Source organism: Ursus americanus, chromosome 25, assembly GCF_024610735.1.
Source record: "Ursus americanus isolate L20-20 chromosome 25, mUrsAme1.1.p, whole genome shotgun sequence".
NCBI lineage: Eukaryota > Metazoa > Chordata > Mammalia > Carnivora > Ursidae > Ursus > Ursus americanus.
Genome location: NC_142151.1, coordinates 30,181,702 through 30,198,476, shown reverse-complemented (window position 1 = coordinate 30,198,476; position 16,775 = coordinate 30,181,702). Strand labels below are relative to the sequence as shown.

Below are 16,775 nucleotides of genomic sequence, written 5' to 3'. Positions count from 1 at the left end.
CGCTAGCTAACTTTATAAAACCATGTATTCGTACTGATTCCTGCAATTCTAGTCCAAAAAACAGGATTTATTTTCATGTTCACCCTTTCCATACTGACTTTTCTGACAGTGAGAAATTTAGCTTCCACTATCCTCAACATACTACTTATTTGCTCAGTTCTAAAACTCAGCAAAAGTAATGTTAGAAATGTGAAGCCATACCATTGGGAAAAAAGACCTAGAATTCAATATTTGTTTGTAAGTCTATTTGTCTTTAGTTTAAGAATCAATAGTTTTAGGGGTGCCTGGGTGGCGCAGTCATTAAGCGTCTGCCTTCGGCTCAGGGCGTGATCCCGGCGTTCTGGGATCAAGCCCCGCGTCAGGCTCCTCCGCTGGGAGCCTGCTTCTTCCTCTCCCACTCCCCCTGCTTGTGTTCCCTCTCTCGCTGGCTGTCTCTGTCAAATAAATAAATAAAATCTTAAAAAAAAAAAAGAATCAATAGTTTAAGAGTCAATATTCTGTATTTAGAAGTGTGCATTAGCTAGTTCTTCTAATTTTTATCTTCGGTTTGGCTGTGTTATTGATTTGCTATTATTTGGTACACAGATAGGTTCACTCGCTTGCAGTTGTACTCCATTCTAGGTTTTGTTTCACAATTTTAGTTTTATTATGTGTGTGTATGTAAAACATTAAGATGGTTCAAAAGTTAAAACTCAACAAAAAAGGTATATTTAATAAAGCATCATGACTGCTTTAGCAAATAATTTTTCTTTTTTCTTTTTTCTTAAAGATTTTATTTATGAGAGAGAGTACGAGCTAGCACCAGGTGGAGGTGGGGAGAGGGAGAAGCAGACTCCACGCTGAGCTGGGAGCCTGATGACACAGGGCTCAATCCCAGGACCCTGAGATCATGACCTGAGCTGAAGGCAGACACTTAACCGACTGAGCCACCCAGGTGCCCTGCAAATAATTTTTCTATATTCCAGGTTCCTTCTCCTATATGTATAACTGAGCCTGGGTCCTTTGATTCATTCTCCTTATGTCCCATACCTGCCTGCCTGCTCTCCACTCTTCAAGCATACGTTCACAGATACACAAGCACATACCACGGAGAAGATATTGAAAAACTTCAAGATGATCTTTAGGATGACGTATGTTTCTTCCACCACTGGACGTGATTCTCTGTAGGAACAACAGTCTTCATTTTTTCACAGTATATGATAACAATATAGTTAAGTGATTTAAAATATTATTTCTTGTGAAAATACCATAATGGACTATAAGGTCCAATCTTACTGTATAAAAGCAGAGAGTTTCCTTTACTAAGACAAAGCAACCTGGCTTTGTTTTTCCTTAAATGCAGGACCAAAACAATCCATGAATCACTTCCTCTATGAAGTGACTGCAGAATAGGCACTCATTATCCAAACCCTGGACCAGGTCCACTCTGCCAGCCCCACTTCCTCAGGACATGTGTCTTTCAGTGCCGCTGGCTCCTTTTGGAACCGTGACCAGCTGCCTCTAATTTCCGCAGTCCAGGTGCTGTGGTTATGGTGGGGATAGTGGGTCGAGACTGATTTTGAAACAAAAATCCATTATGAAAAAATTAAGATTTCCATCATCATATTTTGAAGTCCTTGACTATATTTTAAACACTTAATCAGAAATCTGGTTTTGTTATTAAAACAGTTTAGCCGTATAAAATGTTGATTTCCTTTCCTCTCAGCCTCTTTTCCAAAAGTCTATATCCATAACAATTTGATACTTCGGAAGAAATGTTCTGTTCATTTTATTCCCCTTTTATATAACCTAGCTTGTGCACTGAATAAGTACTTATTGAGTTCTTAAAATGTGCCAGGCACTGTATTGTAGATTTGGGACATCAGAAATCAAAACAGATAAATGGAACTTATTTGGAACTTTTTTTCTAGTGGGTAGAGACAGACATGAAAAATAAATGTAGAAATAGCTAATAATTTTGCTACAAGATGCTAAGTGTTATGGGAAAAATAGGTCAGATTAAGGAGGAATGGGCATTACCTTGGTAGTGAAGGCAGTTGTAAGCTAAAATAACATGGTCAAGAGAGACTGAGGTGGTGAGATTTGAACAAAGACTTTAAATTGGCAAGGGTGTTACTCATGCAGGTATCTGGGGAAGGTACATTGCAGGAAGAGGGTACAGCCAGTGTATGTGTTACGAGGTTGCAGTGTACTTGGCTTCTTTAAGGAAAAGCAAGAAAATGTATGGTACAGGATAGTGGTAGTGGGAGGCCACTCAAGGCCCTAGGCTTTTATTCTGAATGAAATGGGGAGTTCCTGGAGGGATTAGAGTGGAAAAGCAACATGATCTGACTTGTGCTTTAACTGACTCCCCTAGATGAATATTTGACAATGGCGGGGGTGGAATGAAAGTCTTGAGACTAATTAGAAAGCTACTGCAGTCATGTAGGCAAGAGATGATGGTGGTTCAGGCCAAAATGGTAGCAGTGAAATTGGTGAGAAAGAATCTGATGTGGTTGTGGGAGATTGTGGAAGTCCCCTGTGATTAACTTTCTCAGTAAAGTAGGAAGGAAGGTCATCAGTGGGGACCCAGGATGAGGGAGAGGTGTTGGAGTCTTGAAGGGAAAGGAGATGTGAAATAGTGATCTAACAATAAATTAAAAGTGAGACCAATCCATGTGGTTGTTTGTTTTGGACAGTTGCATAGGCATTGGCATGGAGAAGACAGAATTCAATAAATTAGGTTTTAGTTTTTTGGTTTTTTTTTTTTTTTTTAAGATTTTATTTATTTGAGAGAGAGAGAGCACAAGCAAGGAGTAAGAGTAGAGGGAGAGGGACAAGCAGACTCCCTGCTGTGCAGAGAGCCTGTCTCAGGGCTCAATCCCACCACCCATGAGATCATGACCTGAGCCAAAACCGAGTCTGACACTCAGCCGAGCTACCCAGGCACCACTAAACATGTTTCTTACCTGAAAATCTGTGTGCTGTTTGAGGCTTATGTGAGATAGTGTATATATAGAGCACTTAAAGGACCAAACACTGAATGAATATTCAGTGTTTCTCAGACGAGGCTTCCATCAGGATCACCTGGGGAATTTTTAAAAATATTAATGCCCAGAGCCCAACCCAGGCAAATAGAATTTCTGAGGGTGAGGCCAGGTCATCACTGTTTATTTCTCAGGTGATTCTAATGTGTAGTCAGGGCTGCAAATTTCCGAATTAACTAAACAATGTCTATTAATATTAGTAGTTAGAGGGACTGGAGGGCATATGACAGAGAAGGATTCTGAGGGAAAACAACATGCATTGCAACTCACTCTGAAAACAATCTGAAGACTTGCAAACAGATCTCCCACAGCTGAAATCGTAGAGAAGGCTACATCAAAAAGAGTAGCGGGGTGCCTGGGTTTGCTAAGTTGGTTCAGTGTCCGATTATTGGCTTTGGCTCAGGTCATGATCTCGGGGTCCTGGGATTGGGCACTGAGTGGGGCTCTGCACTCAGCAGGGAGTCTGCTTAAGGATTCTCTTCCTCACCCACGCATGAGCTCTCTCTCTAAAATAAACAAACATACATATATTTTTAAAAGAAGAGTAGGAAGGGCAGGGACATGGTAGGAAACAAAGCCCCCAGTGTGGCTATCCACAAGAAGGGGTTATGTTACAAGAACCCAGGAACAAGGGAACAAGGGGCTCAAGCCCCACACTGGGCATCCCCAGCCCTGGGGACCAGCACCAGGAAGACAAGTTTCCATAACACCTGGCTTTGGAAATGAGCAGGGCTTAACTGGGAAAGCAGGAGGCAATACAAAACAGAGTCCCCGCTCTTCAAGAGCCAATGTACTATGCCACTTGGTCTGAGACCCAGCAGTTTGAAAAGTGCCTATATGTGAAGAAGATTTATTGACTAATTTTAGGATGTGTGCTGGAGGGACAGAGAACTGTAGGAGCTTTCTCTGGAAATGCAAGTGCTCGTGGGCCCCAGTTTTCTTGCCCTCCTTCAGCCTAAACATTTTTGTGGGTCCAAGTTCAGACACTGTCCATCTATCTTGCTAGCGCTCCAGTGTTCCCCTGCAGACCTGCCCCACCCAAACTACCCATCTACCCCAGCAGGCACGCTCCCAAAGGGGCTCCTGCTCCACCAGAGCTGGCACACAGCTTCCATCAGGACTGGCATCCTTTCCAGTGTGACCACTACTGTGTCATGCCCAGTGGGGCCTTAATGCCCCTCCAGAGCAATTCCTGCCCTGGGTATGGGGTAGCTAGTCCCACCCACCAGCATGCCTGTAGTAGCCACAGCCGGGCCTCTCAGCCAGCCACTGTGGGAACAAGCCCTGCCCACCACTGCACCTACTGTAGTCGTGGTCGGTCATTGCTGACAAATGGGCTGAAGGACAGCCCTGCTCACCAGTATGCCTCTAGCAGTCATGACTGACATAACAGAAGGGCACAGGCGGCCCAACACAGGGGATGCCCTGGAGCACCTGGTTCTTGTGACCGGGGAGGATTGTGTTAGTGGGACAAAAGGACACCTTCTACACAGGCCCACTGCTGTCAAGACCAGGAGAGGTCTCTGACCTACCTCAGATGCAGAAACAAACAGAGAGTCAGACAAAAGGAGACAGAAGATAGGTTACAAAGGAAAGAACAAGATGGAACCTCAGAAAAGAGCTAAATAAAAATGGAGACAAGCAACCTAGTTTAGAAAGAGTTCAAAGTAGTGTCAATGAAGATGCTCACTGGACTTGAGAGAAGACTGGAGGAACTCAGTGAGAACGTCGACAAAGAGATAGACAACTTTAAAAGAACCAGTCAGAGCTGAAGAATAACTGAGATGAAAGATACACTAGAGGGAGCCAGCAGCACGTTAGAGGATGCAGACTAGTTCAGTGATCTGGAGGACAGCTAGTGGAAAGCAGCCATGCCGCAGAGCAGGAGAAAAACCCAGATAATTTTTAAAAATGAGGATAGGCTAAGGGACCTTTGTGACAACCTCCAGTGGACTAATAATCACATTATATGAATCCCAGGTGGAGGAGAGAGTAAGGGGCAGAAAACCTATGTGAAGAAATAATAGCTGAAAACTTCCCTAACCAGGGGAAAGAAACAGACATTCAGGTCCAGGAAGCACAGAGAGCCCCAAAGAAGATGAATCCAGGAAGGACCATACCAAGATGCACGATAATTAAAATGGCAAAAATCAAAGATGCAGACAGAATCTTTAAAGCTCAAGAGAAAAGCACACAATTATGTATGAGGGAGACTGCATAAGCCTACAGCTAATGTTTCAGCAAAGACTTTGCCAAGACAGAAAAAGTGGCATGATATAGTCAAAGTGCTGAAAGGAAAAAAAAACCTTTCAACCTTAAAGGACCCTTACAGCTGGAGAGAAGAACATGGCAGCTGAGGAGAAGGACCCTAGGCTTGTCTCATCCCACAAACACAACAAGGTAACTATCAAATCATTCTAAATACCCCAGAAATTGACCTGAAGGTGGACAGAACAAACTCCACGACTAATGGGAGAGAAGAGGCCACATCAAAGAAGGTAGGAAGTACAGAGATGTGGTTTAGGGGAGGGAGCCATGGTTGTGGAGAAGTGTGTGTGTGTGTGTGTGTGTGAGAGAGAGAGAGAGAGAGAGAGAAAGGGGTGTGGACAGGGGGATGTACAAAGAGAGAATTTCCCCCAAAGCCATTGGTTTGGAAAACAAGAGGTGCTGAATTTCAAGAGTTCTTGAAACCATTGGGACTTAGAGCATGGAATTTTAAAGGTCTGCAGGCTCCATCCACATCATTGCAAATAGCAAAATTTCATTCCTTTTGATGGCTGAGTATTCCATTGTGTGTGTGTGTGTGTGTATATATATATACACACACACACACACACACCCCACATCTTTATCCATTCATCTGTCGATTGACATCTGGGCTCTTTCTGTAGTTTGGCTATTGTGGACATTGCTGCTATAAGCACTGGGGTGCAGGTGCCCCTTCAGATCACTACATCTGTATCTTTGGGGTAAATACCTAGTAGTGCAATTGCTGGGTCATAGGGTAGCTCTATTTTCAAATTTTTTGAGGAAACTCCATGCTGTTTTCCAGAGTGGCTCTACCAGCTTGCATTCTCACCAACAGTGTGAGAGGGTTGGTTCCCCCTTCTCCACATCCTCACCACCATCTCTCATTTCCTGACTTGTTAGTTTTAGCCATTATGACTGATGTGAGGTGGTATCTTGTTGTGGTTTTGATTTGTATTTCTCTGATGCTGAGTGATGTTGAGCATTTTTTTTCATGTGTCTTTTGGCTATTTGTATGTCTTGTTTGAAGAAATGTCTGTTATACTGAGTGAAATAAGTCAAGTAGAGAAAGACAATTATATGATTACACTATGTAGAATTTAAGAAACAAAACAGAGGAGCACAGGGAAAGGGAGGGAAAAATTAAACAAGATGAAATCAGAGAGGGAGACAAACCATAAGAGACTCTTAATCACAGGAAACAAAGGGTTGCTGGAGGGGTGGGGGATTGGGCATTGAGGACGGCATGGGATGTAATGAGCACTGGGGGTTATATAGGACGATGATTCACTGAACTCTACCTCTGAAACTAATAATATACTATATGTTAATTAATTGACTTTAAATAAAAAAATAAAATAAAATAAAGGTCAGCAGGTGTAGCTGGGTTAGAGACCTGAGGGCACTGCCTTGCTTCTGGGGAAAAGACAGGCAAACAACCCAGAAGCAGACAGCATGGAAATAGTGACCTGAAAGACACTTGGGGCACACTGTAGGGAGATTATTTATTCTTGGAGCACATCCCTGAGAGGCAGCATTCATGGAGATGCCACTCTGGGAACAGAGGCACTGGCTGGTGTCATTTCCTTCCCCCACCCCTCTGCATAAATAGAGCAACCAGTGGGAGGCAGTGCAGCACCAACACTGGCTGCCTAACTTGCTTACACCAGGCCCTACCTCTCTGTGCTCTGGCACAACTGCCCTTCTGATCAAGCCTGCCTCAGTCCCAGCTAGGCAGGGCCCTGCCCATACCACGTCTTTAATGCCTGGAGGGTTGTTGTTGTTGTTTAAAGTAGGCTCCATGCCTAGTGAGGAGCCCAACACAGAGCTTGAACTCACTACCCTGAGATCAAGACCTGAACTGAGATCAAGAGTTGGATGCTTGCTTAACTGACTGAGCCACCAAGCACCCCTAAAACCTGGAGTTTAATTTTAAAGGTCAGCAGGCTTGGCTAGGATATAGCCGGGAGGACTCTGCACTGCTCCTGGAGAGAAGGCAGGCAAAAAACCCAGAGGGAACCAGCATGGAAACAGCTATCTGAAAAATGCCTGGGGCACACAGGGTAATTGAGGAGAGGAGATTATTCATTCTTCCCAGAGCACCTCCCTGAGAGGCAACATTCCTGGAGATACTTCTCGGAACAAAGGAGCTGGCCGGTGCCATTTCCCTCCCTGGCCCCTCAGCATAAATACAGAGCCACCTGAGGGATGCAGCTCAGCACCTACCTGACTTGCTCAGCTGCCTAACTTACTTACAGCAAGCCCCACCCCTGCGCTCTGGGAGGACTGCCCTTCTAAGTCAAACTGCCTCAGTCCCAGCGTGGAGGGACCCTCCCCCAGAAGACCAGCACAAACTCCTTCCCACACCATGTCTTCAGGGCCTCAGTTCTGGTGGAGTTGGTGTCAGGTCTCATTTCACAAGCAGACCAGAGCACACCTAGTTAAAAGTTGGAACATTCAGGCCAGGAACCAAAAACTGCCCACAGCATGCAAGAACCTCTGCAGATGACCATCCTTAAGGATAAAACAGCGGCAACAGAACAGCAGCGCGCATGCAGCACACACCAGAGACAATGCCTGGAGTACCAGGCCTTGGGTAATTCATGACCTCTTCTCCATAGGCCATTACTTTCAGGAGCAGGAGACATAACTGGCTTTTCTAACACAGAGAAGAAGGCAGAGACTTAGACAAAATGCGAAGATGGAGGAATTTATCCCAAATGAAAGAACAAGATGAGCCCACGGCCAGAGATCTAAGCGAACAGATAGAAGTAACATGCCTGATGGAGAATTTAAAGCAACAATAAGGATACTCACTGGACTTAAGATAATGGAAGACATCAGAAGAGATCCTTACCACAGAGATAAAAGAGTTAAGAGTCAGAAATGAGGAACACAATAAATGAGATTGGAAAATAGACTTGATGCAATAAATATCAGGCTGGAGGAAGCAGAGGACCAAATAAATGAAATAGAAAACAAAACAGTGGAAAATAATGAAGCTGAACAACAGAGAGAATAATTATGGGACACAAGAATAGCCTTAGAGAAATCAGTGACTCCATCAAACATAATAACATTTGTATTATAGGAGTCCCAGAAGAAGAGAGAGAAAAGGGGGCAGAAAATTTATTTCAAGAAAGAGCAGAAAACTTCCCTAACATGGGGAAGGAAACAGAAAGCCAGATGCAGGAGGCACAGAGAACTCCCATTAAAATCAACAAAAGCAGGCCAACACAAAGACATATTGGAATTAAATTTGCAAAATACAGCAAGGAAGAAAAAAATCTTAGAAGCAGCAAGACAAAAGAAATCCTTAACTTGGGAAGTACATGGGAAGACCCATAAGTCTAGCTCCAGATTTTTCAACCAAAACTTGGCAAGACAGAAGGGAGTGGCATGATATATTCAAAGGGCTGAATGGGAAAAAATCTGCAGCCAAGAATACTCTATCCAGCAAGACTGTCGTTCAGAATAGAAGAAGAAATAAAGAGTTTCCCAGACAAAAACTAAAGGAGTTGGGGGGCCTGGGTGGCTTAGTTGGTTGAGCATCCGACTCTTGACCTCAGCTCAGGTCCTCATCTCAGAGTCATGAGTTCAAGCCCCACACTGGGCTTCATGCTGGGCATGGAATCTACTTAAAAAAACTAAAGGAGTTTGTGACCACTAAACCAGCCCTGCAAGAAATATTAAAGGGGACTCAACGTGCAAAAAAGAGACCAAAAGTGACAGAGAAAGGATGAAAGAAAATCTTCAGAAAAATGACAAAACAAGTAATAAAATGGCAGTAAATACATATCTATCAACAATTACTTTGAGGGGCACCTGGCTGGCTCAGTTGGTGGAGCATGTGACTCTTGATATCAGGTTTGTAGGTTTGAGCCCCATGTTGGGTATAAAGATTACTTAAAAACCTTTAAAAAATTGTTATTTTGAATGTAGATGGACTAAATGCTCCAAACAAAAGAGATAGGATGTCAGAATGGATAAAAAACCAAGACCCATCTATATGCTGCCTACAAGAGACTTTTTTTATTTTAAAGATTTTATTTATTTGAGAGAGAGCGAGCACGAGACAGGGGAGGGTTAGAGGGAGAAGCAGACTCCCTGTTGAGCAGGGAACCCAATGGGGGGCTTGATCTTGGGACTCTGGGATCATGACTTGAACTGAAGGCGGATGCTTAATTGACTGAGCCACCCAGGTGCCCCAAGACCCATTTATCACACAAATGGATGTCAAAAGAAAGCCGGAATAGCAATACCTATATCGGACAAACTACACTTTAAAACAAAGACTGTAAGAGGAGATAAAGAAGGGCATTATATAATCATAAAGGGGACAATCCAACAAGAAGATAAAACAATGATAAATAGTTATGTACCCAACATGGGAGCACCCAATTACATAAAACAATAACATACATAAAGGAACCAATTGATAATAACACAATAATTGTAGGGGTATTTAACACCCCACTCACATCAATGGACAGATCACCTAAACAGAAAATCAAAAAGGAAACAATGGCTTTGAAGGACACAGTGGACCAAATGGACTTAACAGATTTATTTGGAACATTCCATCCTAAAACAGCACAATACACATTCTTTTCAAGTGCACATAGGACATTCTGCAGAATAAAGTACATATTGGGTCACAAATCAGGCCTCAACAAATACAAAAAGACTGAGATCATACCATGCACCTTTTCTGATCATTACACTATGAAACGAGAAGTCAATCATAAGAAAAAATTTGGAAAGACCACAAATACATGGAGGCTAAACAATAATAAATGGGTCAGCCAGGAAATCAAAGAAGAAATTAAAAACATACATGGAAACAAATGAAAATGAAAACACAACAGTCCAAAACCCTTGGGATGCAGCAAAAGGAAAGGAAAGTATATAGCAATACAGGCCTACCTCAAAAAGCAAGAAAAATCTCAAATAAACAGCCTAACTTTACACATAAAGGATCTAGAGAAAGAACAAATGAAGCCTAAAGCCAGCAGAAGGAAGGAAATAATAAAGATTAGAACAGAAATAAATGATATAGAAACTTAAAAAAAGCAATAGAACAGATCAATGAAGCCAGAAGCTGGTTCTTCGAAAAAATTAATAATATCAATAAACCTCTAGCCAGACTTATCAAAAAGAAAAGAGAAGGGACCCAAATAAATAAAATCAAAAATAAGAGAGAGAAGAAATAGGGTGTGCCTGGTGGCTCAGTCATTTAAGTGTCTGCCTTCGGCTCAGGTCATGATCCCAGGGTCCTGGGATTGAGCCCCACATCAGGAGCCTGCTTCTCCTTTCCTCTGCTCCTCCCCCTGCTCATGCTCTCTTTCACTCTCTAATAAATAAAATCTTTAAAAAAAAATAAGTAAAAAGAGAGAATAACGAACACCACGGAAATACAAATAATAATAAGAGAATATTACAAAAACTGTATGCCAACAAACTGGACAACCTAGAAAAAATGGATAAATTCCTACAAACATATAAACTACCAAAACTGAAACAGCATTGGAAAATTTGAACAGATTAAAAACCAGCAAAGAAATTGAATCAGAATAAAAAATCTCCCAACAAACAAAAGTCCAGGGCCAGATGGCTTTCCAGGGGAATTCTACCAAACATTTAAAGAAGAGTTAATACCTATTCTTCTCAAACTGTTTCAAAAAACAGAAATGGAATGAAAACTTCTAAACTTATTCTGCAGGGCCAGCATTCCCGATTCCAAAACCAGACAAAGACTCCTTGAAAAAGAGAACTACAACCCAATATCCCTAATGAACATGGATGCAAAAATTCTCAACAAAATACTAGGAAATCGAATCCAACAGTACATTAAAAGAATCAATCACCCCAATCAAGTGGGATTTATTCCTGGGCTGCAAGTGTGGTTCAATATTTGAAAATCAAGGTGATACACCACATTAATAAGAGAAAGGGTAAGAACCACATGATCATTTCAACAGATGCAGAAAAAGCACTTGACAAAGTACAACACACTTTCATGATTAAAATGCTCAAAAAAGTAGAGTTGGATGGAACATACCTCAATTTCATAAAGGCCATATATGAAAAACCCACAGCTAGTATCATCCTCAGTGGGGAAATACTGAGAGCTTTTCCTCTATGGTCTGAAAAAACAGAGGGATGCCCACTTTCACCACTGTTATTTAACATTGTTTTGGAAGTCCTAGCCTCAGCAATCAGACACAAAAAGAAATAAAAGCATTCTAATCAGCAAGGAGGGAGTCAAACTTTCACTATTCAGAGATGACATGATACTCTATGTAGAAAAGACTCCACCAAAAAATTGTTAGAACCAAATACACAAATTCAGTAAAGTTGCAGAATAGAAAATCACCATACAGAAATCTGTTACATTTCTATATACCAACAATGAAACAGCAGAAAAAGAAATTAAGGAATTGATCCTCTTTACCACTGCACCAAAAGCAATAAGATACCTAGGAATAAACCTAACCAAGGATGTAAAAGATCTGTACTCTGAAAACTATAAGACACTGATGAAAGAAATTGAAGAGGACACAAAGAAATGGAAAAATATTCCATGCTCATGGATTGGAAGAATAAATACTGTTAAAATGTCTATATAAACCAAAGCAATCTCCACATTTAATGGAATCCCTATTAAAATACCACCAGCATTCTTCACAGAACTAGAATAAACAATCCTAAAATTTGTACAGAGCCACAAAAGACCCAGAATAGCCAAAGCAACCTTGAAAAAGAAAGGCAAAGCTGGAGGCATCATAATTCTGGACTTCAAGCTACATTACAAAGCTGCAGTGATCAAAACAGTATGGTATTGACACAAAAATAAACACATAGATCATTCAAAGACAATAGAAAACCCAGAAATGAACCCACAACGATATGGTCAATTAATCTTCAACAAAGCAGGAAAGATGGGGTCCCTGGGTGGCTCAGTCGGTTAAGCATCTGCCTTTGGCTCAGGTCATGATCCCAGGGTCCTGGGATCGTGTTGGGCTCCCTGCTTGTGGGGAGCCTGCTTCTCCCTGTCTTCCCCACTCGTGCTCTCTCTAGCTCTCTCTCAAATAAATAAATAAAATCTTAAAAAAAAAAAGCAGGAAAGAATATACAATGGGAAAAAGACAGCCTTTTCAACAAATGGTGTTGGGAAAACTGGACAGCAACATGCAGAAGAATAAACTGGTCCACTTTCTTACACCATACACAAATTCAAAATGGATGAAAGACTTGAATGTGAGACTTGAAACCATAAAAATCCTACCGAACACAGGCAATCCCTACCAAAATACCAAGAGTGTTTTTTACAGAACTAGAACAAATAATCCTAAAACTTGTATGGAACTGCAAAAGACCCACATAGCAAAGCAATCTTGAGAAAGAACAAAGCTGGATATATTATAATCCTAGACTTTAAACTACACTACGAAGCTGTGGTAAACAAAACAGTATGGTAGTGGCATAAAAGCAAACACATAGATCAATGAAAGAGAATAGAGAACCCAGAAAGAAACCCATGTGTATATGGTCAATAAATTTACAACAACAGAACCAAAAATGGGGAAAGACAATCTCTTCAATAAATGGTGCTGGGAAAACTGGACAGCCACATACAAAACAATTAAACTGGACCACTCATATGATGCACAAAAATAAACTCAAAATGGATTAGAGACCCAAATGTGAGACGTGAAACCATAAGACTCCCCCTAAAAGAATAGGCGGTAAACTCAAGGACATTAGCCTTAGCAATATTTTTCTGGATAGGTCTCCTCAGGCAAGGGAAACAAAAGCAAATATAAATAATTGGCACTACATCAAACTAATAAATTTTTGCACAGTGAAGAAAACCACCAACGAACAAACAAAGAGGCAACCTACTAGATGGGAGAGGATATTTGCAAAGGATATATCTGATAAGGGGTTAATACCCAAAATATATAAAGAAAACAAAAAAACCCCACCAAATAATGATTATAAAATGGGCAGAGGACCTAAAAAAGTATTTTTCCAAAGAAGACATACATATGGCTAACAGACACATGGAAAGGTGCTCAACATCACTCATCATCAGGGAAATGCAAATCAAAACCACAATGAGGTATCACTTTAGTCAGAATGACTATTATCAAAAAGACAAGAAATAACAAGTGTTGGCAAGAATGGGGAAAGGGAAACTCTCACACACTGTTGGTGGGAATGTAAATTGGTGCAGCCACTTTAGAAAACAGTATGGACTTTCCTCAAAAAATTAAAAATAGAAATACCATACAACCCATTAATTTCATTTTTGGGTACTTATCAAAGAAAAATAAAACAGCAATTCAAAAAGATGTGTGGGGGGCGCCTGGGTGGCACAGCGGTTAAGCGTCTGCCTTCGGCTCAGGGCGTGATCCCAGTGTTATGGGATCGAGCCCCACATCAGGCTCTTCCGCTATGAGCCTGCCTCTTCCTCTCCCACTCCCCCTGCTTGTGTTCCCTCTCTCGCTGGCTGTCTCTATCTCTGTCGAATAAATAAATAAAATCTTTAAAACAAAACAAAACAAAAAAACCCAAAAAGATGTGTGGTTTTTGTTTATTGCAGCATTATTTACAATAGCAACCTAATATGGAAGCAACCTAAGTGCCCACTGATAAAGATGTGGTATTTATAAATACAATAGAATGTATTCTGCCATAAAAAAGAATAATCCTTGGGGCGCCTGGGTGGCTCAGTCGGTTAAGCATCTGCCTATTGATTTCAGCTCACGTCATGATCTCAGGGTCGTGAGATGGAGCCCTGCATCTGGCTCCACGCTCAGTGAGGAGTCTGCTTGTCTCTCTCCCTCTGCCCCTCCCCCGCCACGCACTCTCTCTCAAATAATAAATCTTTAAAACAAAATAAATCTTGCCATTTGTAACATGGATAGACCTAGAGGGTATTATGTGAAGTAAATCAAACACAAATACTATATGATTTCACTCATGTGGAATCTAAAAAACAAATGAACAAAAAAATCTCCAAGAACCAGTGGTTGCCAGAGGTGAGGAGGGATGTGAGCAATATGTGAAGGGGATTAAAAACAACAAAGTTCCAGTTACAAAAATAAGTCACAGGGATGAAAAGTACAGCATAGGGAATGTAGCAAATAATATTGTAATATCTTTGTATGGTGACAGATGGTAACTACACTTAAACTGGTGAACATTTTGTAATATACATCATTGTTGAATCATTATATTGTAAACCTGAAAGTCATGTCAACTATTTTATTAAAAATAAAATATTTTTTTTATTATGAATGCCTCATTTGGACCAGAATATATACTAAAATATCATCTAAGTTCCACAACCTTTCAAGGAAGAGTTTGTGTCTAAAGTCACAAAAAGTGGCAGAGTCAGGGACTTCTAGCCAGTTGTCTATGACAAGGTCCTTCTCAGTAAAAGCTGCTACTCCAGAGAATGGTTTGAAGAATACCAACATTACCTGAGACCCTGTTACAACTGGATCACAGCCATGCTAAATCAGAATCTGCATTTTAACAAGATCCCCACATGATTCCTATGCACCTTAGTTTGAGAAGCTCTGAATTATGCCACGCTGGCTCTCTCTCCACCATATTTCTACTCTGGTATAAGGTGGACTCAAAGATGTCATATTAATAAGCCAAGGACAACCTTTATCTTAAGCAATTCTTCAGCTGATGCTAATTGCTTTTTTTTTTCCTTAAGATTTTATTTATTCATGAGAGAGAGAGAAACAGAGGCAGAGAGAGAAGCAAGACTCCCCACTGAGCAGGAAACCTGATGTGGGACTCGATCCCAGGAGCCCAGGATCACGACCTGAGCCGAAGACAGACACTTTTTTTTTTTAAGATTTTATTTATTTATTTATTTGACAGAGAGAGAGAGAGAGAGAGAGAGACAGCCAGTGAGAGAAGGAACACAAGCAGGGGGAGTGGGAGAGGAAGAAGCAGGCTCCCAGCGGAACAGGGAGCCCGATGCGGGGCTCGATCCCAGGTCTCTGGGATCACGCCCTGAGTGGAAGGCAGACACTTAACGACTGAGCCACCCAGGCGCCCCCGGAGGCAGATGCTTAACCGACTGAGCCACCCAGGCACCCTGCTAATTGCTTTTAAGAACCAATTGATAAATTAATTCGTTAAGACCTGAACAAGGCTATTAATTTCTAAAAGGATTATCTCTGGAAATATTTTCTCTCTTAAGTCATATGTTCACACATGCCTTTTTGGGATATCTTTTATGTTTTAAATCAAAAGCCAATAAGTAACTGTATGAAACCCAGTGAAGTATTCCATGAAATACTACTTACCAATATAGTGTTTTGTAGTCACCAAGTGTGTTTTTCATGTTTCTTGGAATGACTATAAGAGTTTATTATTGTGACTCAGGTAAATTGTCTAAGGTCACATAATAGTAATAGCAGGACTAAGACTCAAAATGTGATTCCTTTGACTTCCACTTCCATGTCTGTTTCACCACATAAGACTGAACAATGCAGGCAAACACCATAAACTACATAGCAAAGCAGTAATTTCTTGGAGAACAGAGCAGCATGGTTTTTGTGGGTCCTGCAGATCTAAGCCTGGAGTTACCACAGGGAGAAGTCCCCAGTTCTACACCTGGGGAACCCTGGCTTCTGTCACTGGTTTATTCTTGAAAGACTTCCACAGGTTTTGGTGGGGATTGGAGGTGGGAAGGATCATCGGCACTCTACTGGAGTAACTTCTCTCTGAGACAACCAAAATTTCTGACAACCAAAATCATTGTGAACACCTATAGTCCTAACATAACATTTAAGTCTTTATAATTCATTTAAGGATGTATTTATTTACAAGATACAAATGCTTAATATTTAATAGGAATTAAAGTGCTTAATTTTACAATGTTTCCAATTCTATGCCTTTATGACCAAATATACATATGTTACACAATATATACACTATATGCAAGTATATTACATTCATATAGCTAGAAAAGAATTACTTTTTGTGTACACTTTTTCACACTGGAGTTAACTCTAAAATTCTGGTAACATACCTTTTCAAACTGATCAGTCAACAATTCTAAAACCCAGATAACACTTATTCAAAAATATCAGTCAACTGTCACTCACAAAATAAAATGCTAGTTTGGTTAAAAAAAAAAAGTTTTATATACAGGCATGATTGCTAATGAATGGAGACCCCCCTCAAATGATACATTCCAACATCCACATCATGTGTAATATATAATGCAATTCTGTTATCATAATGGTCCCCAAGACTATTGTGTTTCTTTCCAAACTGATATATATATACGTATATATATCTCACTCTATGTATTTGGTATTCACTTATTAAAATATGCTACAATGAGACTTCTTGATTTAATTTCTCACTAAATCTACCATAACAAATTTTAGGAAGAAGTATACCATCATGTAACTCTCAGTGACCCCAATGAGCTAAAAACTATCTTGTAGAAGCCATATGCTA

General features: G+C 40.9%; 1 long non-coding RNA gene across 1 annotated transcript in view; it reads left to right on the top strand.

Moving 5' to 3' along the window:
- LOC148107801 (uncharacterized) overlaps window positions 1–16,775 on the top strand; it is a 28,203-nt gene that overhangs the window by 3,148 nt on the left and 8,280 nt on the right. The window contains exon 3 of the long non-coding RNA XR_015721664.1: window positions 770–934. This is a non-coding gene — a long non-coding RNA (uncharacterized LOC148107801). The remainder of the gene's footprint in view (window positions 1–769; window positions 935–16,775) is intronic.